The following is a 10,298-nucleotide window of genomic DNA, read 5'->3' on the forward strand; positions in this document are numbered from 1 at the left end:
GGCTGGGTTTCAGACCACCTTGTGTGGGTACACTCTGAACTCAGTCCACTAAGTTAAGCAAATGAAGGGGGAACCACAACAAATTTTACCCCAAAGTTCCTAATAATTAAAGATTTTTTTACAAAAGGAATCCCGTGCTCTCCCCAAAACTGGAGCCACAACACACAATTTACAGTTTCACAATGCTTTGTGAAATTCCATTTTAGAATATGCACACAACAGAACATTCAGCATCAAAGTTCAGTCTATAAGGCAGAGTAGCAACACATACCTGAATCACAAATGTTCACCCAATTAAATAAAAGCATGAGACAGATTTTTATTTACAAACGTGACTGTATTTTTATCTTTGAAAGGAAATTCAGCAAAGATCATCAAAAGTAATTAATCAGAATGCATACTGTAGCATTTACATTAACAACACTTGGCACTTGTGTATCCCCAGTGTTTTGTGTTTCTATTTCAATCTTCCAGCACTGCTTTTATTTACTGAGTTATGCCTTTCTCACGTGTTCCTTGAATCCAGCTAAAGCTTAGATAAAGTCAAGAAAGGAAACAACATTTCCAAGGAGGAATGACCTTAATTATAAGCCCTTACTGTATCAAAGAGCTGGAGTAATATTTGCTTATTTACATATTAAGTGTATGTTCAGACCAAAAATTAAAGCTACAGACTTAATCACCATTTCTAGGGTCAATGGTTAACGGTGACCGAATAAGATGGAATTCTACTTTTCTCAAAAAAATCAAATGTTATTTACTGGAGATCAGAAATTTATTTTCTGTAAGTTTATAAATGAGGCTTAAAGTCGCTGAATTAGTCACGCACAAAAAAAGAAATTGCAGGCAAAATTCAGCAGTACTGCTAGCAGAAAACAGAGTTAGTATTTCAAGCCTAGTGATTTCATAGAATCCCTGCAGAGTGGAAACAGGCCCTTCAGCCTAGCAAGTCTGCACCAACCCTCTGAAGGGTAAACCACCCAGACCTACTCTGCTACATTTACTCCTGGCTCACTTGACCTACACATCCCTGAACACTACAGGCAATTTAGTATGGCCAAATCACCTAACCTGGATGTCCTTGGACTGTGGGAGGAAGCTGGAGCACTCAGCAGAAACCCAAGCAGACACAGGGAGAGCGTGCAAACTCCACACGGACAGTCACCTGCGGCTGGAATCGAACTCAGGTCCCTAGCACTGTGAGGCAGCAGGGCTAACCACTGAGCCACCGTGGCCACCCATTTCCAGTGAAGAGTCACTGGACTTGAAATACTAACTCCACAGACCGATGAATTTTGCCAGCAATTTCTGGTTTTGGTTTCAGATCTCCAGCATCTGCAGCCGCTTGTTTTATTTTTACTGAATTAAACACATTTGCTTTTGAAGGATCACCATTTTTGTGTGAAAATCTCAAATCATTTCTAACCTGTGTGATGACATTTATCTCTCCTGATTTCCAGAGTTAAAACTCTGCTGCTCTCATTACTACAGTAACAATTCCTGAAGAAGGGCTTATGCCCGAAACGTCGATTCTCCTGTTCCCTGGATGCTGCCTGACCTGCTGCGCTTTTCCAGCAACACATTTTCAGCTCACTACAGTAACAATGTTGAGGCAATAATGTTGTGACACCGAACTGAGAATACAAGATGGTGCCTTGTTTTCTAACATAATACAAGTTATTCCTGAAGAAGGGCTTATGCCTGAAACGTCGATTCTCCTGCTCCTTGGATGCTGCCTGGCCTGCTGTGTTTTTCAGCACCACACTTTTCAACTAACATAATACAAGTTGCAAGTACTATACATTCACTGAATGTACTCATTAACAGTTGTTATAATTAACAAAGAAAGTCATTAAAATGTTGTTTATACTCAGGAGTTCATTCTAAATGTAAGCGTTTAAGATCTTACTATAAAGCATTATTGCAAACAGTCAGATTCAAAGACCTGTTTCATTAATATCCAGTTTCAAAAATAAGCAAAACATTACTGGGATACATTCATAAACAAAAAGCTTCAGCACAATTAAAACACCCTCATTGGTAGCTGCACTTAATTTGTTACCAAAAACATCACAAATTTAACATCTAAATGGCTAACAACATAACAAAATGGGGGACATTTGAAACACTCAGTTTCTAAAAGACTTTATATGCAACTGTCAGTGTGCACCCTAGAGCTAAGTGTGGAAACAAGCCTGCTCTACAAAGTGCAGGAACCAACTCTTGATATTTTGCAATGATTGCCGAAACACTTTGAAAGGTGGGGGATTGAGGTGTATGAGACCGTGCACAGCTGAGTGGAAGAAGATGGATAGAATGAGCTTGCAGGGAAACTGACTGAGGGATAAGGCGAGAGGACAGGTTGAGGGCCAACCAAAAATGGAAAGGCTTGTTTAGCAAAATTGCTTCTTCCTCATCTAAAAAGAGTTATCACCTCATGATTCCCTTTGTTTTGTAATCTATTAGCACCAAATTAGGCCGTATATGGCATCACAAACATACATTTACCATGTTTTAATGTTTACATACAAGAATCACACATCAACCACAGGGTGTGGTTTAAACTTCCTGTCACTCCTATTTAACTCATGCTTGTGTTCGTCCTCATCTAATCACTTATGAACTTTGTACAAGATACAACCCGAACCATTCACTACTATCCCAAGAAGAGATAATAATAATTGTCATTGCTATCTACCAAGGTGGGAAAAAAAGTTCCTAGAATGGGCCTCAAATCTTAAATTCACATGAATGTTTCTTGACTGGTTGCTTTTCTTGCTTTCTAAAACTTATCAATCAATGTTTCATATCGCCATCAGCTCTGTCTGGCAGTTTCAATCAATACATTCTCAACTGCTCCTGAGGGAAACAGCATTAATTGGTGTTATTGAGGTACATGTACTATACTGTCAGAAAAAAGGGCCCTTCCAATTTTCAGCTTCAGTAGAGGTCAGTCAATGTTATGATCTTGTAGTCTGTATTTCAACCTGTTGACGGCCTGAATGACATGGGTAAAGTGAATGAATGGGGTTGATTGAATTGCTCTACAGAGAGTCAGCATCAATTTGTTTGGTCAAATGCCATACCTCTGTGCCATTATGACTTTATGATACCTCTATGTTCTTTATTCCAATGAGAAAATACACAATTCTTTCAATATTTTTGTAACTGTACTTTCTTATCCTTTCCATTGTGTTTTGAATCCTGTGAGGAACATTAGCATTCTACTGAAGTAACAGACTTAATACAAAACATTCATAACTTGGATCATGAGCAGGCCATTCAGCACACTTTGCCATTTAATAATGTCCTGGGCTAATGTGGTTGTAACATCAAATCTGCATTCCCTGCTATTGCAGATAATGTTTCACCCCGTCTTCATACGAATCTATCCAACTCTACCTTAAAAATGTTCAATGACATAGCTTCCACCATCTTTACAGGGAGCATTTCAAAGACTTACAACTCTCTGCGATAGAAAATAAGTCTTGTTGTCTTTGACTTAAATGGGTAAACCCTGATTTCTGAAGAGTGACCAGTACTTCTAGATTCCTCCCTCAGTGGAAACATCCTGTCAAAATCCCTCAGGATCCTATATGTGAAAGAGAATTGAGAATTGAATTAGAAGGAAAAATGGGAGTAAACTTTCAAGGGACATAAAATTGGATTTTAAGGGTTTCTGAAAGTATATAAAAAAGAAACAGGTTAGTGAAGACAAATGTCTTAGAGTCTGAAATGGGCAAATTGATAAGAGAGAACCAGAAAATGGCAGAGTAAATAAACATCATTTGTAAAAGCAAAGCACCTGAAAATGTTGAAAATCTGAAAGTGTTTCCTCTCACCGGCCAAAGATGTGCAGGTCAGGTGAATTGGCCATGCTAAATTGCCCATAGTGTTAGGTAAGGGTAAATGTAGGGATATGGGTGGTTTGCGCTTCGGCGGGGCGGTGTGGACTTGTTGGGCCGAAGGGGGCAGAGTAAATAAACATCATTTGTAAAAGCAAAGCACCTGAAAATGTTGAAAATCTGAAAGTAAAAACAATAGGTGCTGGACAAACTCAACACATTTGACGGGATCTGTGCAGAAAGGAACAGTTAACACTTCAATATGACTTTCCTTTTGTTCTGCTTTCATAGAAGAAGACATGAAAAGTTTCCCAGGAGTGTGAGCTCTTTTAAGAAGAGAGGAATTTAAGGGAATTAACATTAGTTTTTAAAAAAGTTCTAAAAGCTGATAAACCTGCGGGGCCTGATAATATACATCCCAGGTAACTAAAGAAAGGTTGATGTGTCGATTGTCATTGCTCAAAATTTGTTAGATTTTGGAGCAATCCTGGGCAGACTGGACGGCGATGCATGCAACAAAAGCAGTAGTTGCTGGGAAAGGTCAGCAGGTCTGGCAGCATCTGTGAAGAGAAATCAAAGTTGACATTTTGGGTCCAGTGACCCTTCCTCAGAACAAGGGTCACTGGACCAGAAACGTTAACTGATTTCTCTTCGCAGATGCTGCCAGACCCGCTGAGCTTTCCCAGCAGCTTCTGGCTTTGTTCTGATTTACAGCATCTGCAGTTTGTTTGGTTTTTATTTGATAAATGCAACAAAACTGTTTAACAAAAAGGAGGACGAGAGGAAACTAGAGTTCCAGATCAGTTAGCTAAACATCAATAATCAGGAAAAGACTGGAGTCTTTTATAAAGGATGTGGTAACAGGATACTTAAAAATTACCAACAGTATTAGAAAGAATCAAAATGGATTTATGAAAGGATAATTATATTTGACAAACCTACAGAAGTTTTTGTGGGTGTAACAATAGGTGAGGGAGAACCAATGGAAGCAGTGCATTTGGATTTTCAGAAAGCTTTTGATAAAGTCCCAAATAAGAGGTTATTAGATTAGATTCCCGACAGTATGGAAAGAGGCCCTTTAGCCCAACAAGTCCACACTGACCACCTGAAGATTTACCCACCCAGACCTATTCCTCTACATTTACCCCTGACTAATACACCTAACACTTTGAGCAATTTAGCATGGCCAATTCACCTGACCTGCACAATTTTGGATTGTGGGAGGAAACTGGAGCATTCAGAGGAAACCCACACAGACACGGGGAGAATGTGCAAACTCCACACAGACAGTTGCCCAAGACAGGGATTGAACCCAGGTCCCTGGTGCTGTGAGGCAGTAGTACTAACCACTGAGCCACCATGCCACCCATTATTATGTCAATTCAAAGCATATAAGATTGATAGCACTCTACCGACATGGACTGCGAATTGGTTAGTAGTCAGGAAACAGAGAGTATGAATAAATGAGTTGTTTTTGAAGCGGATGGTGATGGCACGTAGAGTGTGCATGGATCAGTTTTGGGTATCAGGTATTCACAATATATCAACAATTTGGACGAGGGAGTTGAATTTACTATTTTCAAGTTTGTGACGAGGTGAGAGTATGAATGATGAGGACGTGCAGAAGTTTCAGGGTGATTCAGACACGGTGAGTGAGTATGAAAATACATAGCAAACTATTCTTAAAATGTTCATTGTTTGGGAAATGTTGATTTACAAAAGGTCCTGTGTTTACCCATACATCAGTCACTGAAAGCAAACCCCCAGGTTTAGCAAGCAATTGGGAAGACAAATGGTCTGCTGGCCTTCGTGGTAAGAAGGTTTGATTACCGGAGCAAGTCTTGTCTTACTGCAGCTATACCAATCCCTGGTAGGAACATTCCTGAAGCAATGTGTTCAGTTTTAATCTTCTTACCTAAGAAAATACATACAGGTATGCAATTCCTTTATCCGAAATGCTCGGGACCAGCTGCTTTGCGGAAATCGGAATTTTGCGGTTTTCGGAACTAATGTAGCGTCCCCTGTAGGGTGCAGGGCAGCAACCCGTAATCAAACATAAATACTGTACTGCAGCAAAAACGTATGAATACTGACACAAAGCGGGGTAAATGAAGACTAGAAGTACTACCACCCTTCATTTATAGAGTAGTGTACCGATAAATGAAATACATTGACCATAAATATTCAATAACATTTTATTTCCATAAAAAAACATTACAAGAAAAACATTCTGGAAAACTTAAATGTACAAAGCTTATTTATAGAATAATATATTCAAATTCATGAAATACATCAACTCTAACTATTCAACAACATTTTATTTCCATAAAAAAAATTCCAATAAAAACATTCAGCAAAACTCAAACATCCACAGCTTCAGCGCTATGGAAGGCGGTGGTTTTAAAGGCTTCTTAAAGTGTCATCTGTCTCATTAACATAGGTTGCTGTCTAAGCAATCTCTCTTTAACTGAGTAAATTGCTATAACCTCTTGCTCACTGATAAATGAACGTTGTTCAAGGTCAGCAATTAACTGATCACACATTTTCACCATATCGTCAATGGGGACTTGTCCAACTGTGTTCACTAACTCAGCAGCAGCAGCAGCATCACTACTATCCTCACACTTATCTGTGTTCAGGAACCCATATTTAAAACCACTTCAGCAATGTTCAGGAACAATAAAATTTTACACTTTTCTCCCAATCCCGCTTGTCTGCAATGAGCTCGTGCCGCTGGTGCGAAGTGTTTACTGAACCAGTCGGAAAACATTTCTCCGGTTACCCATGCTTTCTTGTTTGGATACTAATGCACAGACAAATTACATACACCTTTAAGACATCTCAGATGTTTGCTTTTCCCAGTCACTGCCAATTTCACCGTGTGTATGCCTACAGCATTGACACACCCAAGAAAAGTTAACACCTGTTGGTGCTCTCTCATCAGCCGTTGCTAATGTTTGTCTCGGGACATAGCGCCTGTAGAGAGCTGTTTCATCAGCATTGTAAATTTGTTCAGGACCAAGACTTTCGTCAGATATTATCTTGGCAAATTCACCGATGCAATTTTCAGCAGCTTCGTTGTCTGCAGAAGCTTTTTCATCACAGATTTTCAGGTATTTCCATTACGCTGCTTGAATTTTTGCAGCTAACCTTCTGAATATTGACATTCACTTTTAATGTTCAGTTCTTTCTGATATTTCCAGCTTGTCTCATGGCCATCAAACCAGCCAGTGCCATACGTTCACTTCTTCGTTGACTAATCCACTCCATCAACATTTTGTTCATTTTTTGCCCTATGCAGCATTTTCCTATTTTTCATTAGTTGATGGTCACCACTGTCACCATAAAACTTCAGTAACTTGTCTTCAAATCATAGCCAGTGGTAGTTCCGACACCATATTCTTCAGGAAGATGCTGCAAAGCCACACCATGATCAAGCTTCTGCAATAACTCCACTTTCTGCTTTATTGATGATGACAGATGCTTCCTTTTCTTTATATTATTGTTAGCCATAGATGTACCTGCACCACTTCTTGACATTTCCACTCTAAAATTAAACCAAGTAACACAGTAAAAACAACACCAAATTGACTTCTCCGAGTGCTGGGCCACGCTGCCATGTGGGTCGAGTGGGTGCGGCCTTCACCTGCCAAGGAAACCCCGTGATGTTATGCAGTCATGACTGACGCTGCACGCTCCATCAAAACATTTGATTTTTGGAGCTTTTTGGTTTTTGGATGCTCGGATAAAGGGATACGTACCTGCACTTGACATAGAGGGGGTCCAGCAGACTGACTCATGAGATGATAGGATCATACGAGAAGAAATTGGGTCGACTAAGCCTGTGTTCATCGGAGGTTAGAGAATGAGAAGGGATCTCATTGAAGTATATGAAAAACTGACAGGGTTAGACAGAGTCGATGCAGGGATAATGCTTCCCTCTGGCCAGGGCTTATGGGGAGTTCCGAACAGCAGGTCATGGTTTCAGGGTACGCAAAAGGCCATTTTGGATTGCGATAGGAAAAATATCTTCAGATGGTGGTTAACCTGCGGAGGTGAAGTCCCATATTTAGGAAAGGAGTAGATAGTCTTGGTACCCTTAAGCTCTCAATATCTGTGAGGAGAGAGTGGAATTATGACGTTGAGATAGAACAGGGGATGAGACTTGAGCATGTTGAATGACAGGGTGGTTCAATGAGCCAAATGGCCTAATCCTGCTCTTATTTTCAAAACTTCTATGTTTCAGTCAAGTCAACTTTTACTCTTCTAAAGTTGCATGGATAGAAGCCGAGCCAGTTCAACTTTACCCTCACCAGACAATTCTCTCATTTCAGCTATTAGTCGCGTGAAGTAACCCTAGTTTAGAATAGTAATGGTTTGGAGATGCCGGTGTTGGACTGGGGTGTACAAAGATAAAAATCACACAATACCAAGTTATAGTCCAACAGGTTTATTTGGAAGCACTAGCTTTCGGAGCGACGCTCCTTCGTCAGGTGGTTGTGGAGGTTAAGATCGTAAGACACAGAATTTATAGCAAAAGTTTACAGTGTGACGTAACTGAAATTATACATTGAAAAAGATCTGGATTGTTTGTTAAGTCTCTCATCTTTTAGAATGACCATGTTGGTTTCAGTTCTTTCGTATGTAAATTGCAGAACATTTAAAAGTTACATTTTCAAGTGAACTTTAACAATTGGGGTCATGCCGGCCCAGATAATGCATTTAAGTTGAGGAGGAAAGCCTTTATAAGGTCACCCTCAATCTTATATGCTCCAGTGAAAAAAGTCTCAGCCGATCCAATCTATTTTTCTCACTCAAACCCTCCATTCCCAGCAACGTCCTGGTAAATCTTTTCCGACTCCTGTCCTGTTTAATAATATTCTCCTTAAAACAGGGCGACCAGAACTGGACATAATGCTCCAGAACAGGCCTCACCAAAGTCCTGTACAACCTCAACATTACGCCCCAACTCCTACACTCAAAGGTCTGAGCAATAAAGGCAACCGTGCTAAATGCCTTCTTAATCATCCTGTCTACACGTGATGCAGATTTCAAAGAGTTATTTTCAACTATTTCCAAAAGGCCTTCGACATGGTGCCACACAATAGGCTGCTGCATAAGGATCCATGGCGTTACGGATGGAGTATTAGCATGGATAGAGGATTGGTTGATTAACAGGAATCAAAGAATGAGGATAAATGAGTGCTGTTTTGGTTGGCAATAATGGTGTGCCTCAGAGATTGATGTTGGGACCATAATTATTTACAATTTATATAGACGATTTGGAGTTGGGGACCGCGTGTAGTGTCTTCAGGAAGGGCTTATGCCCAAAACGTCGATTCTCCTGCTCCTTTGATGCTGCCTGACCTGCTGCGCTTTTCCAGCAACACATTTTTAAGCTCTGATCTCCAGCATCTGCAGTCCTCACTTTCACCGCATGTCGTGTGTCAAAGTTTGCAGATGACACTAAGATTACTGGCAGAGCAAAGTGTGCAGAGGACTGTGTAACTTTGCAGAGGAACATAGATACATCGAGTGAGTGGGCAAAGGTTAATAAATGTGAGGTCATCCATTTTGGTAGGAGTAACAGTAAAAAGGATTATTACTTGAGTTGTAAAACGCTGCAGCATGCTGCTGTGCAGAGGGACCTGGGTGTCCTTGTGCATGAATCACAGAGGGTTGGTCTGCAGGTGCAACAGGTAATTAGGAAAACAAATGGAATTTTGTCCTTCATTGCTAAAGGGATTGAATTTAAAAGCAGAGAGGTAATGTTAAAGCTGTACAGGGTGCTGGTGAGGCCTCACCTGGAGTACTGTGTGCAGATTTGGTCTCCTTACTTGAGAAAGGATGTTACTGGCACTGGAGAGGAGGTTGCTTCCGGCATTGAGGGTGTTGGCTTATCAGGAGAGACTGAATAGACTGGGATTATATTCATTGGCATTGAGAAGAATGGAGGAGGGGAAGATTTTATATAAAGTTCTGAAGAGAATAGTTAAGATAGAAGTAGAGAGGATGTTTCCACTGACGGGTGAAACTAGGACAAGAGGGCATAGCCTCAAGTTAGAGGGAACAGATTCAGGACTGAATTGAGAAGGACCTTCTTCACCCAGAGGATTGTTAATCTGTGGAATTCCCTGCCCAGGGAAGTGGTTGACGCTACTTCAGTAAATGTTTTTAAAGCCTAAGGTAGATTTTTTTTTGAGCAATAAAGGAATTAAGGGATATGGTGAAAACGCGGCTAAGTGGAACTGAATCCAGGAAAAGATCAGCCATGACCTTATTGAGAGGCAGAGTAGGCTCGAATGGCCAGACAGCCTACTCCTGCTCCTAGCTCTTATGTATTTATGTTATGTACCTGAACCCCTAGGTCTCTCTGTTCTACAACAGTATCCAGGGCCCTACTTCTCATTGTATAAGTCCTGTCCTTGTTTGTTTTACTAAAATGCAATATCT

Source organism: Chiloscyllium plagiosum, chromosome 1 (genome assembly GCF_004010195.1).
Source record: "Chiloscyllium plagiosum isolate BGI_BamShark_2017 chromosome 1, ASM401019v2, whole genome shotgun sequence".
Classification (NCBI taxonomy): domain Eukaryota; kingdom Metazoa; phylum Chordata; class Chondrichthyes; order Orectolobiformes; family Hemiscylliidae; genus Chiloscyllium; species Chiloscyllium plagiosum.